The sequence below is a fragment of the Platalea leucorodia genome (assembly GCF_965183815.1).
Source record: "Platalea leucorodia genome assembly, chromosome: 12".
Classification (NCBI taxonomy): Eukaryota; Metazoa; Chordata; class Aves; order Pelecaniformes; family Threskiornithidae; genus Platalea; species Platalea leucorodia.
The window spans coordinates 11,160,503-11,176,021 of record NC_138834.1 but is presented as its reverse complement, the minus strand read 5'-3'; positions in this window follow the sequence as shown (position 1 = coordinate 11,176,021).

Below are 15,519 nucleotides of genomic sequence, written 5' to 3'. Positions count from 1 at the left end.
GGAGGCCCAGATCCATTGTATGTTTGGGGCTGTGAATGCTGTTGCAGGGAGCAGTGAAGACCAGCAAGAGGTTTCCATCCTGGCACGTTGGGTGTGGGAGAAATTGCTGGACGTTTGCAATGTGGGAGCTGGGCTCTGGCATAAGTCACCAGTGTGGCTGAGGGCATGGTTGGCCTTTACTAAGCCGGGGAAGACCAGTGCCATTGTGTTTTTCTGTCTGGGAATGAGGTTGCAGGGAGCAGTGAAGACCAGGAACAGGTTTCCGTCCTGGCACCTTGGGTGTGGGAGAAATTGCTGGACGTTTGCAATGTGGGAGCTGGGCTCTGGCTGAAGTCACCAGTGTGGCCGAGTGCATGGTTGGCCTTTAGTATGCTGGGGAAGCCCAGAGCCATTGTGTTTTTGTGTCTGGGACTGCAGTTGCAGGCAGCAGTGAAGAGCAGCAAGAGGTTTCCGTCCTGGCACCTTGGGTGTGGGAGAAATGGCCGAATGTTTGCAATGTGGGAGCTGGGCTCTGGCTGAAGTCACCAGTGTGGCCGAGTGCATGGTTGGCCTTTAGTATGCTGGGGAAGCCCAGAGCCGTTGTGTTTTTGTGTCTGGGACTGCGGTTGCAGGCAGCAGTGAAGAGCAGCAAGAGGTTTCCGTCCTGGCACCTTGGGTGTGGGAGAAATTGCAGGACGTTTGCAATGTGGGAGCTGGGCTCTGGCTGAAGTCCCCAGTCTGGCCGAGTGCATGGTTGGCCTTTAGTATGCTGGGGAATCCCAGAGGCTTTTTGTTTTTGGGGCTGTGAATGCGGTTGCAGGGAGCAGTGAAGAGCAGCAAGAGGTTTCCATCCTGGCACCTTGGGTGTGGGAGAAATTGCAGGACGTTTGCAATGTGGGAGCTGGGCACTGGCTGAAGTCACCAGTGTGGCCGAGTGTATGGTTGGCCTTTAGTATGCTGGGGAAGCCCAGAGCCATTGTGTTTGTGTGTCTGGGAATGCGGTTGCAGGGAGCAGTGAATTCCAGCAAGAACTTTACATGCTGTCATTCTTTGCTGTGGGAGAAATCGCTGGACGTTTGCAATGTGGGAGCTGAGCTCTGGCTGAAGTCCCCAGTCTGGCCGAGTGCATGGTTGGCCTTTAGTATGCTGGGGAAGCCCAGAGCCGTTGTGTTTTTGTGTCTGGGACTGCGGTTGCAGGCAGCAGTGAAGAGCAGCAAGAGGTTTCCATCCTGGCACCTTGGGTGTGGGAGAAATGGCCGAATGTTTGCAATGTGGGAGCTGGGCTCTGGCTAAAGTCACCAGTCTGGCTGAGTGTATGGTTGGCTTTTAGTATACTGGGGAAGCCCAGAGCCATTGTGTTTGTGGTGCTGGGAATGCGGTTGCAGGGAGCAGTGAAGACCAGCAAGAGGTTTCCATCCTGGCACCTTGGGTGTGGGAGAAATTGCAGGACGTTTGCAATGTGGGAGCTGGGCTCTGGCTGAAGTCACCAGTGTGGCCGAGTGCATGGTTGGCCTTTAGTATGCTGGGGAAGGCCAGAGCTGTTTTTTTTGTGGGGCTGGGAATGCGGTTGCAGGGAGCAGTGAAGAGCAGCAAGAGGTTTCCATCCTGGCACCTTGGGTGTGGGAGAAATTGCTGGACGTTTGCAATGTGAGAGCTGGGCTCTGGCTGAAGTCACCAGTGTGGCCGAGTGCATGGTTGGCCTTTAGTATGCTGGGGAAGCCCAGAGCCGTTGTGTTTTTGTGTCTGGGACTGCGGTTGCAGGGAGCAGTGAAGAGCAGCAAGAGGTTTCCGTCCTGGCACCTTGGGTGTGGGAGAAATTGCAGGACGTTTGCAATGTGGGAGCTGGGCTCTGGCTGAAGTCCCCAGTCTGGCCGAGGGCATGGTTGGCCTTTAGTATGCTGGGGAATCCCAGAGGCTTTTTCTTTTTGGGGCTGTGAATGCGGTTGCAGGGAGCCGTGAAGACCAGCAAGAGGTTTCCGTCCTGGCACCTTGGGTGTGGGAGAAATTGCAGGACGTTTGCAATGTGGGAGCTGGGCTCTGGCTAAAGTCCCCAGTGTGGCCGAGTGCATGGTTGGCCGTTAGTATGCTGGGGAAGCCCAGAGCTGCTTTGTTTGTGGGGATGGGAATGCGGTTGCAGGGAGCAGTGAAGAGCAGCAAGAGGTTTCCATCCTGGCACCTTGGGTGTGGGAGAAATCGCTGGACGTTTTCAATATGGGAGCTGGGCTCTGGCTGAAGTCACCAGTGTGGCTTAGTGCATGGTTGGCCTTTAGTACGCTGGGGAAAGCCAGAGCTGCTTTGTTTGTGGGGCTGGGAATGCGGTTGCAGGGAGCAGTGAAGACCAGCAAGAGGTTTCCCTCCTGGCACCTTGGGTGTGGGAGAAATTGCTGGACGTTTCAATGTGGGAGCTGGGCTCTGGCATAAGTCACCAGTCTGGCTGAGGGCATGGTTGGCCTTTACTAAGCCGGGGAGGCCCAGATCCATTGTATGTTTGGGGCTGTGAATGCTGTTGCAGGGAGCAGTGAAGACCAGCAAGAGGTTTCCGTCCTGGCACCTTGGGTGTGGGAGAAATTGCAGGACATTTGCAATGTGGGAGCTGGGCTCTGGCTGAAGTCACCAGTGTGGCCGAGTGCGTGGTTGGCCTTTAGTATGCTGGGGAAGGCCAGAGCTGTTTTTTTTGTGGGGCTGGGAATGCGGTTGCAGGGAGCAGTGAAGAGCAGCAAGAGGTTTCCGTCCTGGCACCTTGGGTGTGGGAGAAATTGCTGGACGTTTCAATGTTGGAGCTGGGCTCTGGCTGATGTCCCCAGTCTGGCCGAGTGCATGGTTGGACTTTAGTATGCTGGGGAATCCCAGAGGCTTTTTGTTTTTGGGGCTGTGAATGCGGTTGCAGGGAGCAGTGAAGACCAGCAAGAACTTTACGTGCTGTCATTCTTTGCTGTGAGAGAAATCGCTGGACGTTTGCAATGTGGGAGCTGGGCTCTGGCTGAAGTCACCAGTGTGGCCGAGTGCATGGTTGGCCTTTAGTATGCTGGGGAAGCCCAGAGCCGTTTTTTTTGTGGGGCTGGGAATGCGGTTGCAGGGAGCAGTGAAGACCAGCAAGAGGTTTCCATCCTGGCACCTTGGGTGTGGGAGAAATTGCTGGACGTTTCAATGTGGGAGCTGGGCTCTGGCTGAAGTCACCAGTGTGGCTGAGTGCATTGTTGGCCTTTAGTATGCTGGGGAAGACCAGAGCCATTGTGTTTTTCTGTCTGGGAATGAGGTTGCAGGGAGCAGTGAAGACCAGGAACAGGTTTCCGTCCTGGCACCCTTGGTGTGGGAGAAATCGCTGGATGTTTTCATTTTTGGAGCTGTGCTCTGGCTGAAGTCACCAGTGTGGCCGAGTGCATGGTTGGCCTTTAGTATGCTGGGGAAGACCAGAGCCATTGTGTTTTTCTGTCTGGGAATGAGGTTGCAGGGAGCAGTGAAGACCAGGAAGAGGTTTCCATCCTGGAACCCTTGGTGCGGGAGAAATCGCTGGATGTTTTCATTTTTGGAGCTGTGCTCTGGCTGAAGTCACCAGTGTGGCCGAGTGCGTGGTTGGCCTTTGGTATGCTGGGGAATCCCAGAGGCTTTTTGTTTTTGGGGCTGTGAATGCGGTTGCAGGGAGCAGTGAAGACCAGCAAGAACTTTACGTGCTGTCATTCTTTGCTGTGAGAGAAATCGCTGGACGTTTGCAATGTGGGAGCTGGGCTCTGGCTGAAGTCCCCAGTGTGGCCGAGTGCGTGGTTGGCCTTTAGTATGCTGGGGAAGCCCAGAGCCGTTTTGTTTGTGGGGCTGGGAATGCAGTTGCAGGGAGCAGTGAAGAGCAGCAAGAGGTTTCCATCCTGGCACCTTGAGTGTGGGAGAAGTTGCTGGACGTTTCAATGTGGGAGCTGGGCACTGGCTGAAGTCACCAGTGTGGCCGAGTGTATCGTTGGCCTTTAGTATGCTGGGGAAGCCCAGAGCCATTGTGTTTGTGTGTCTGGGAATGCGGTTGCAGGGAGCAGTGAATTCCAGCAAGAACTTTACATGCTGTCATTCTTTGCTGTGGGAGAAATCGCTGGACGTTTGCAATGTGGGAGCTGGGCTCTGGCTGAAGTCCCCAGTGTGGCCGAGTGCATGTTTGGCCTTTACTATGCTGGGGAAGTCCAGAGCTGTTTTTTTTGTGGGGCTGGGAATGCGGTTGCAGGGAGCTGTGAAGACCAGCAAGAGGTTTCCGTCCTGGCACCTTGGGTGTGGGAGAAATTGCTGGACGTTTGCAATGTGGGAGCTGGGCTCTGGCTGAAGTCACCAGTCTGGCCGAGTGCATGGTTGGCCTTTAGTATGCTGGGGAAGCCCAGAGCCGTTGTGTTTTTGTGTCTGGGACTGCGGTTGCAGGCAGCAGTGAAGAGCAGCAAGAGGTTTCCGTCCTGGCACCTTGGGTGTGGGAGAAATTGCAGGACGTTTGCAATGTGTGAGCTGGGCTCTGGCATAAGTCACCAGTCTGGCTGAGGGCATGGTTGGCCTTTACTAAGCCGGGGAGGCCCAGATCCATTGTATGTTTGGGGCTGTGAATGCTGTTGCAGGGAGCAGTGAAGACCAGCAAGAGGTTTCCATCCTGGCACCTTGGGTGTGGGAGAAATTGCTGGACGTTTCAATGTGGGAGCTGGGCTCTGGCTGAAGTCACCAGGGTGGCCGAGTGCGTTGTTGGCCTTTACTATGCTGGGGAAGGTCAGAGCCGTTTTCTTTGTGTGTCTGGGACTGCGGTTGCAGGGAGCAGTGAAGACCAGCAAGAGGTTTCCGTCCTGTCATTCTTTGCTGTGGGAGAAATCGCTGGACGTTTTCATTTTTGGAGCTGTGCTCTGGCTTACGTCACCAGTGTGGCCGAGTGCATGGTTGGCCTTTAGTATGCTGGGGAAGGCCAGAGCTGTTTTTTTTTGTGGGGCTGCGAATGCGGTTGCAGGGAGCAGTGAAGAGCAGCAAGAGGTTTCCATCCTGGCACCTTGGGTGTGGGAGAAATTGCTGGACGTTTGCAATGTGGGAGCTGGGCTCTGGCTGAAGTCACCAGTGTGGCCGAGTGCATGGTTGGCCTTTAGTATGCTGGGGAAGCCCAGAGCCGTTGTGTTTTTGTGTCTGGGACTGCGGTTGCAGGGAGCAGTGAAGACCAGCAAGAGGTTTCCATCCTGGCACCTTGGGTGTGGGAGAAATCGCTGGACGTTTGCAATATGGGAGCTGGGCTCTGGCTGAAGTCACCAGTGTGGCTTAGTGCATGGTTGGCCTTTAGTACGCTGGGGAAAGCCAGAGCTGCTTTGTTTGTGGGGCTGGGAATGCGGTTGCAGGGAGCAGTGAAGACCAGCAAGAGGTTTCCATCCTGGCACCTTTGGTGTGGGAGAAATTGCTGGACATTTGAAATGTGGGAGCTGGGCTCTGGCTTACGTCTCCAGTGTGGCCGAGTGCATGGTTGGCCTTTAGTATGCTGGGGAAGGCCAGAGCTGTTTTTTTGCGGGGCTGGGAATGCGGTTGCAGGGAGCAGTGAAGACCAGCAAGAGGTTTCCGTCCTGGCACCTTGGGTGTGGGAGAAATTGCTGGACGTTTCAATGGGGGAGCTGGGCTCTGGCATAAGTCACCAGTCTGGCTGAGGGCATGGTTGGCCTTTACTAAGCCGGGGAGGCCCAGATCCATTGTATGTTTGGGGCTGTGAATGCGGTTGCAGGGAGCAGTGAAGACCAGCAAGAGGTTTCCATCCTGGCACCTTGGGTGTGGGAGAAATTGTTGGACGTTTCAATGTGGGAGCTGGGCTCTGGCTTACGTCACCAGTGTGGCCGAGTGCATGGTTGACCTTTGGTATGCTGGGGAATCCCAGAGGCTTTTTGGTTTTGGGGCTGTGAATGCGGTTGCAGGGAGCAGTGAAGAGCAGCAAGAACTTTACGTGCTGTCATTCTTTGCTGTGAGAGAAATCGCTGGACGTTTGCAATGTGGGAGCTGGGCTCTGGCTGAAGTCCCCAGTGTGGCCGAGTGCGTGATTGGCCTTTAGTATGCTGGGGAAGCCCAGAGCCGTTTTTTTTGTGGGGCTGGGAATGCGGTTGCAGGGAGCAGTGAAGACCAGCAAGAGGTTTCCATCCTGGCACGTTGGGTGTGGGAGAAATTGCTGGACGTTTGCAATGTGGGAGCTGGGCTCTGGCTGAAGTCACCAGTGTGGCTGAGGGCATGGTTGGCCTTTAGTATGCTGGGGAAGCCCAGAGCCGTTGTGTTTTTGTCTCTGGGACTGCGGTTGCAGGGAGCAGTGAAGAGCAGCAAGAGGTTTCCATCCTGGCATTCTTTGGTGTGGGAGAAACCGCCGAATGTTTGCAATGTGGGAGCTGGGCTCTGGCTGATTTCTCTCACAGCAAAGAATGACAGCACGTAAAGTTCTTGCTGGTCTTCACTGCTCCCTGCAACCGCATTCACAGCCCCAAAAACAAAAAGCCTCTGGCATTCCCCAGCATACCAAAGGCCAACCATGCACTCGGCCACACTGGTGACGTAAGCCAGAGCACAGCTCCAAAAATGAAAACGTCCAGCGATTTCTCCCACACCAAGGGTGCCAGGACGGAAACCTGTTCCTGGTCTTCACTGCTCCCTGCAACCTCATTCCCAGACAGAAAAACACAATGGCTCTGGTCTTCCCCAGCATACTGAAGGCCAACAATGCACTCAGCCACACTGGTGACTTCAGCCAGAGCCCAGCTCCCACATTGCAAATGTCCTGCAATTTCTCCCACACCCAAGGTGCCAGGACGGAAACCTGTTCCTGGTCTTCACAGCTCCCTGCAACCGCATTCCCATCCCCACAAACAAAGCAGCTCTGGCCTTCCCCAGCATAGTAAAGGCCAAACATGCACTCGGCCACACTGGGGACTTCAGCCAGAGCCCAGCTCCCACATTGCAAACGTCCAGCAATTTCTCCCACACCCAAGGTGCCAGGATGGAAAACTCTTGCTGGTCTTCACTGCTCCCTGCAACCGCATTCCCAGCCCCAAAAACAAAGCAGCTCTGGGCTTCCCCAGCATACTAAAGGCCAACCACGCACTCGGCCAGTCTGGGGACTTCAGCCAGAGCCCAGCTCCCACATTGCAAACATTCGGCGGTTTCTCCCACAACAAAGAATGCCAGGATGGAAACCTCTTGCTGCTCTTCACTGCTACCTGCAACCGCAGTCCCAGAGACAAAAACACAACGGCTCTGGGCTTCCCCAGCATACTAAAGGCCAACCACGCACTCGGCCACCCTGGTGACTTCAGCCAGAGCCCAGCTCCCACATTGCAAATGTCCATCAATTTCTCCCACACCCAAGGTGCCAGGATGGAAACCTCTTGCTGGTCTTCACTGCTCCCTGCAACCGCATTCCCAGACACACAAACACAATGGCTCTGGGCTTCCCCAGCCTAGTGAAGTCCAACTATGCACTCGGCCACGCTGGTTACTTCATCCAGAGCCCAGCTGCCAAACTGAAAACGTCCAGTGATTTCTCCTACACCAAAGAATGCCAGGACGGAAACCTCTTGCTGCTTTGCACTGCTCCCTGCAACCGCTTTCCCAAACCCACAAACAAAAAAGGTTCTGGGCTTCCCCAGCATACTAAAGTCCAACCATGCACTCGGCCAGACTGGTGACCTAAGCCAGAGTCCAGCTCCCAAACTGGAAACATGCAGGAGTGTCTTCCACACCCAAGGTGCCAGGATGGAAACCTCTTGCTGGTCTTCACTGCTCCCTGCAACCACATTCACAGCCCCAAACATACAATGTATCTGGGCCTCCCCGGCTTAGTAAAGGCCAACCATGCCGTCAGCCAGACTGGTGACTTATGCCAGAGCCCAGCTCCCACATTGAAACGTCCAGCAATTTCTCCCACACCCAAGGTGCCAGGATGGAAACCTCTTGCTGGTCTTCACTGCTCCCTGCAACCGCTTTCCCAGCCCCACAAACAAAGCAGCTCTGGCCTTCCCCAGCATACTAAAGGCCAACCATGCCCTCAGCCAGACTGGTGACTTCATCCAGAGCCCAGCTCCCACATTGCAAACGTCCAGCAATTTCTCCCACACCCAAGGTGCCAGGATGGAAACCTCTTGCTGGTCTTCACTGCTCCCTGCAACCGCATTCCCAGACACACAAACACAACGGCTCTGGGCTTCCCCAGCATACTAAAGGCCAACCATGCACTCGGCCAGACTGGGGACTTCAGCCAGAGCCCAGCTCCCACATTGCAAACGTCCTGCAATTTCTCCCACACCCAAGGTGCCAGGACGGAAACCTGTTCCTGGTCTTCACTGGTCCCTGCAACCGCTTTCCCAAACCCACAAAAACAAAACGGCTCTGGGCTTCCCCAGCATACTAAAGGCCAACAATGCACTCGGCCACACAAGTGACCTCAGCCAGAGCCCAGCTCCCAAACTGGAAACATGCAGGAGTGTCTTCCACACCCAAGGTGCCAGGATGGAAACCTCTTGCTGCTCTTCACTGCATCCTGCAACCGCATTCACAGCCCCAAACATACAATGGATCTGGGCCTCCCCGGCTTAGTAAAGGCCAACCATGCCCTCAGCCAGACTGGTGACTTATGCCAGAGCCCAGCTCCCACATTGCAAACGTCCAGCGATTTCTCCCACACCCAATGTTTCAGGATGGAAACCTCTTGCTGGTCTTCACTGCTCCCTGCAACAGCATTCCCAACCCCACAAACACAATGGCTCTGGGCTTTCCCAGTATACTAAAGGCCAACCATGCACTCAGCCAGATTGGTGACTTCAGCCAGAGCCCAGCTCCCACATTGCAAACATTCGGCCATTTCTCCCACACCGAAGGAGCCAAGACGGAAACCTCTTGCTGGTCTTCACTGCTCCCTGCAACCGCATTCCCAGCCCCACAAACAAAATGGCTCTGACCTTCCCCAGCATAGTAAAGGCCAACCACGCACTCGTCCAGACTGGTGACTTCAGCCAGAGCCCAGCTCCCACATTGCAAACATTCGGCCATGTCTCCCACACCGAAGGAGCCAAGACGGAAACCTCTTGCTGGTCTTCACTGCTCCCTGCAACCGCATTCCCAGCCCCACAAACAAAATGGCTCTGACCTTCCCCAGCATAGTAAAGGCCAACCACGCACTCGGCCAGACTGGTGACTTCAGCCAGAGCCCAGCTCCCACATTGCAAACGTCCATCAATTTCTCCCACACCCAAGGTGCCAGGATGAAAACCTCTTGCTGCTCTTCACTGCTCCCTGCAACCGCATTCCCAGCCCCACTAAAAAAACAGCTCTGACCTCTCCAGCGTAGTAAAGGCCAACAATGCACTCAGCCACACTGGTGACTTCAGCCAGAACCCAGCTCCCACATTGCAAATGTCCATCAATTTCTCCCACACCCAAGGTGCCAGGATGGAAACCTCTTGCTGGTCTTCACTGCTCCCTGCAACCGCATTCCCAGACACACAAACACAATGGCTCTGGGCTTCCCCAGCCTAGTGAAGTCCAACTATGTACTCGGCCACGCTGGTTACTTCATCCAGAGCCCAGCTCCCAAACTGAAAACGTCCAGCGATTTCTCCCACACCCAAGGTGCCAGGACGGAAACCTCTTGCTGCTCTTCACTGCTCCCTGCAACCGCATTCCTAACCCCACAAACAAAGCAGCTCTGGGCTTCCCCAGCATACTAAATGCCAACCATGCACTCAGCCAGATTGGTGACTTCAGCCAGAGCCCAGCTCCCAAACTGCAAACATGCAGGAGTGTCTTCCACACCCAAGGTGCCAGGATGGAAACCTCTTGCTGGTCTTCACTGCTCCCTGCAACCGCATTCACAGCCCCACAAAAAAAAAAGCCTCTGGGATTCCCCAGCATACTAAAGGCCAAGCATGCCCTCAGGTAGACTGGTGACTTATGCCAGAGCCCAGATCCCACATTGCAAACATTCGGCGATTTCTCCCACAACCAAGGTGCCAGGACGGAAACCTCTTGCTGGTCTTCACTGCTCCCTGCAACCGCTTTCCCAGACACAACAAACAAAGCAGCTCTGGGGTTCCCCAGCATACTAAATGCCAACCATGCCCTGAGCCAGACTGGTGACTTCAGCCAGAGCCCAGCTCCCACATTGCAATTGTCCAACGATTTCAAGAAAACCTAAGGTGCGAGGACGGAACTGCTGTGTGGGAGAAATGTTTGCAACGAATGTTTGCAATGTGGGAGCTGGGCTCTGGCTGAAGTCACCAATCTGGCTGAGTGCATGGTTGGCCTTTAGTATACTGGGGAAGCCCAGACCCATTGTGTTTGTGGGGTTGGGAATGCAGTTGCAGGGAGCAGTGAAGAGCAGCAATAGGTTTCCATCCTGGCACCTTGGGTGTGGGAAAAATCGCTGGACGTTTGCAATGTATAGCTGGGCTCTGGCATAAGTCACCAATCTGGCTGAGGGCATGGTTGGCCTTTACTAAGCCGGGGAGGCCCAGATCCATTGTATGTTTGGGGGTGTGAATGCGGTTGCAGGGAGCAGTGAAGACCAGCAAGAGGTTTCCATCCTGGCACCTTGGGTGTGGGAGACACTCCTGCATGTTTGCAGTTTGGGAGCTGGGCTGTGGCTGAAGTCACCAGTGTGTCTGAGTGCATGGTTGGTCTTTACTAAGCCGGGGAGGTCACGATTCATTGTGTTTGTGTGTCTGGGAAAGTGGTTGCAGGGAGCAGTGAAGACCAGCAAGAGGTTTCCATCCTGGCACCTTGGGTGTGGAAGACACTCCTGCATGTTTGCAGTTTGGGAGCTGGGCTCTGGCTGAAGTCACCAGTGTGGCCGAGTGCATGGTTGGACTTTACTATGCTGGAGAAGCCCAGAAACTTTTTTTTTTTTTTTGTGGGTTTGGGAATGCAGTTGCAGGGAGCAGTGAAGACCAGCAAGAGGTTTCCGTCCTGGCATTCTTTGGTGTGGGAGAAATCACTGGACGTTTGCAATGTGGGAGCTGGGCTCTGGATGAAGTAACCAGCGTGGCCGAGTGCATAGTTGGACTTCACTAGGCTGGGGAAGCCCAGAGCCATTGTGTTTGTGTGTCTGGGAATGCGGTTGCAGGGAGCATTGAAGACCAGCAAGAGTTTTCCATCCTGGCACCTTGGGTGTGGGAGAAATTGATGGACATTTGCAATGTGGGAGCTGGGCTCTGGCTGAAGTCAGCAGTCTGGCTGAGTGCATGGTTCGCCTTTACTAAGCTGGGGAGGCCAAGATTCATTGTGTTTTTCTGTCTGGGAATGCGGTTGCAGGGAGCAGTGAAGACCAGCAAGAGGTTTCCTTCCTGGCTCCTTTGCTGTGGGAGAAATTGATGGAGGTTTTCAGTTTGGGAGCTGCGCTCTGGCTGAAGTCTCCAGTGTGGCCAAGTGCATGGTTGGCCTTTAGTATGGTGGGGAAGCCCAGAGCCATTGTGTTTGTTGGGCTGGGACTGCGGTTGCAGGGAGCAGTGAAGATTAGCAAGAGGTATCCGTCCTGGCACCTTGTGTGTGGGAGAAATAGCCAGACGTTTGCAGTGTGGGATCTGGTCTATGGCTGAAGTCACCACTGAGGCCGAGTGCATGGTTGGCCTTCAGTATGCTGGGGAATCCCAGAGCTATGGGATATCTGAAAAACCAAGGACACGTAGTGAGCAACCCAGACTCGGACTATGCGGACTTAATCTGCATTTAACACAAGAGGAATTCAAGGATGCTGCAAAGGTCGACTGCGGTTTGGAAGACATGAAACAAGCAGATTAAGAGGAAGAAACTATTGGCTTGCAATGTTGAAAGCAAGATATGGGAGAAGCGGGCGGTGCGTGTCAACTATTGTTATGAACGAATCAGAATATTGCTAGTAGCGCATGAACAGCATATTGCCAAACATAGTTAACCAATTAGCGATAAGTTTATGCATGATTAGGAAGGCAAGAAACTATATTAACTAAGCTGTGTATGTAATAAAGTGCCATTTTGCTTGATCATATTGATCGTGTGCTGTGTCCGTGACTTGCGCGTCAGCAGGTGGCGCCCGAACAGGGACCCTCAGATCGGAGTTGGATTTTCTGACTAAACCGAGAACGGAGGGGGTGGAAGCCGGCCGAAGGTGAGTGCTGCCCCGGCACTCGGGAGACGCTAGCGCGAAAGGTGGAATCTCACCCTGATCAGGTGAGCGGCCGGGGAGGAGATGGGGGCTACCATGACAAAAGAAGAGTCAGCGGTGTTTAAGCTCCTCCAACATATCCTCTCAACGAGAGGTATAAGTTGTGACTCATCTACTCTGAAAGCATTATTGCTCTGGGCAAAAGGAAAGGATTTGATCCCCACGGTTGGAGTTGCTTTTGATGCTATAACATGGAAGAAAATAGGGGCAGAACTGTGGGAAGAAATAAGTAAAGGATCCAAAGAGACGAGCAAATTCCCCACTGTGTGGAGACTGATTCATGAAACTTTAAAAAGCATGGGGGAGGAGCGGCAAGTCGCTGCATCGGCATTCGCGGCTTTGACTCCAGGGGGCGGGCCCACCTCTGCAACCAGTATGTTGTTTTCGGGTCCGACAATCCCTGCAGCGACCCCAGCCCGCGTTGCAGGAGGGGTTCGGATCCTAGCAGGGACTGCTACTGCAGCTCCCACCGCCACCGAAGTGCAGTCACCAGAAAAAAACGCTGCGGAGGCTACTCCACCATTGCCCGATGTACCACAGTCGGACCGCCCTCCGAGTTACGATGAGGCCGATCCCCCAAATCGACCTCCCTCACCGGTGGCGACCACCTCACTTTACCCTCCTTTGCCACCAGGTGGCGAAGAGGAGGAGGAAACCAATGGTGTTCTGGAGGAGAAAGCTGAATTACAGGAACTGATAAAAAGACTAGAGACTTTAGAAGCGCAATTGGCGGCCCCGCCAGAAAACCCACCAACGTCACTGTCCGCATTATACCCAGGACGGTCAGCACCCAACGTTTTTGCTCCAACTAGGACACCGGTGGAAACTGGTGCTTTTCCGTCTTTGCCACCACAACAACCATCGGGGGTGGAGGGGTTATTCGGGCAAGGGATGTTGGTGGGAGGAGCTGGGGATCCGTCAGTGCGATGGAAAAGTGTTATCCGAGATGCCATGATAGAGGGACAGGTTTTACCCATGGCTTTTCCTGTTGTAGTTGGTAATAACGGGAGAGGTGTATGGGAAGCACTGGACTGGAAAATATTGAAAGAAGCGAAAAGCGCTGTTACGCAATATGGTTTAAAATCACCATATACTCAATCTATATCACAGCACATTTTTTCAGCACAGTTATTAACTCCTTATGATTCTAGAATGATTGTCAAGATGCTATTACCACCATCGCAACAACTACAGTTTTTCCAACATTGGCAAACTGCCTGTGATAGGGCAGCTTCAATACCTCGACAACAAGGCGATCCGTTATTCGGAATACAGGCTCAAATGTTAATGGGCGCAGGGCCTTTTACGCAACCTGATTGGCAAGCGCAGCTTGCTACCGAGGTATTGCAATTGAGTCAGGAGTTAGCTTATAAAGCTCTTATTAACGTGCATGATGAGAAAATTAGACCTGCTTTTACCGCTGTAAGGCAGGGACCCACTGAATCGTCCGGCAAGTTTATTGATCGTTTGCACGCTGCAATTATGGCTCATCCAGATATGGATGAGGGAATGAAAGTAAAGTTCTTAGATATGCTTGCTTTTGATAACGCTAATGAAAAAACAAAAAGAGCACTCAGTGTGTTGCCAAGAGGATCCAGCACAGGACAGTTGCTAGAGGCTGCTGAGCGAATGTTAGAACAAGAAAAGGCTACGGTTATGGCTGCAGCTGTAGGTGCAGCCGTTGGTATCAAAAAAGCAAGGGGGGAAAAAAGGACAAGAAGTGCTTTAATTGTGGAAAACTAGGCCATTTTAAAAAAGAATGTAGGAGTCCGATTAATACTGAGGGTTGGAAAGAAAAATGGTGTACGAATTGTAAAAAAGATAATCACGACACCCAAGAATGTCGAAACTCGGGAAACACGGTGCGGAGCGCGCCACACCCACGCGTGAAGACACAAGTGCAGGGTGCTTGGACCGCTGCGCAGCCGCCACAGCCGGTAGCGCCGGAGTGGACCTGGCAACAGCAGTAGACATAACCTTAACAACGTCTGAGGTTAAATTAAATGATTCAGATCAACAAGGACCTCTAGGGCATGGGTTGAGTGCATTGCTCATAGGCCGTTCTTCAATATCACGAAAAGGTATATTTATAGTACCAGGACTCATCGATGCGGATTTCTGTGGAACCATAAAGTTTATGGCATGTACCTTAACGCCACCACTTACGATACCAGCACAGTCTAAAATAGCTCAATTAATACCATTTCATGCGTGTGTCCCTAAAGCGCATTCAATTGTACGTGGGCATGGAGGTTTTGGATCCACAGGAGTACCAAATGTTTTATTAGCAATAGATATTGCCAAGGGAAAACCTGAAGAAAGGGTAACATTAAGACATCCTAATGGACAATCTTTAGTACTGTCAATGTTAATTGACACGGGGGCAGATGTAACTATTGTCCCTGTCACAAAATGGCCTCGTAATTGGCCACTGGTACCTGCAGCTACCAGTGTTGTGGGAGTCGGGGGGGCACAATGCACGATGATTAGCAAATTACTGATAGCATTCAATTTTGAAGACGGTGCCACTGTTACCACAAGGCCATATGTAATACACTTGCCTTTAGCTCTTATAGGTCGGGATCTATTATCCCAAATGGGAGCCAAACTTGTAACCCAGCATTTTTAGGAGCGGCCATGGTTGAGCAGCCCACCTTAAAACTCACCTGGACTATGACAACGCCAGTGTGGGTAGACCAGTGGCCGCTGAAACAGGAGAGGCTGCATATTTTACAAAATTTAGTTAAAGAACAACTAGAAGCAGGTCACATTGTGCCTTCCACAAGCCCTTGGAACACACCCGTTTTTACCATCCCGAAAAAAATCTGGAAAAGGGCGATTGTTGCATGATTTACGAGCGGTGAATGCTGTAATGCAACATATGGGGGCATTACACCAGGATTACCCTCCCCTGTGATGGTCCCAGAAAATTGGGACTTACTCATCATTGATTTGAAGGATTGTTTTTTTACTATTCCTTTGCATCCTGAAGATGCAGAAAAATTTGCATTTACAGTACCATCAATCAATAAACAGGAACCGGCAAAAAGATACCATTGGGTGGTACTACCTCAAGGAATGAAAAACTCACCTACTCTGTGTCAAAATTTTGTAGCATGGGCCTTACGACCATTCCGAATGAAACATCCAATTTTACTAGTTTTTCACTATATGGATGATATCTTAATTGCTGGAGAAAAAATGGATGTGGAAGGAACTTTACAAAGGTTAATAGAAACCTTAGAACCGAAAGGTCTTAAAATTGCTCCAGAAAAGGTACAACGACAAAATCCATGGCAATATTTAGGGTGGACAATAACTGGGAGCACAGTCAGACCACAAAAGATTATACTCAAAACAGACATTAAGACGCTCTCAGATGTTCA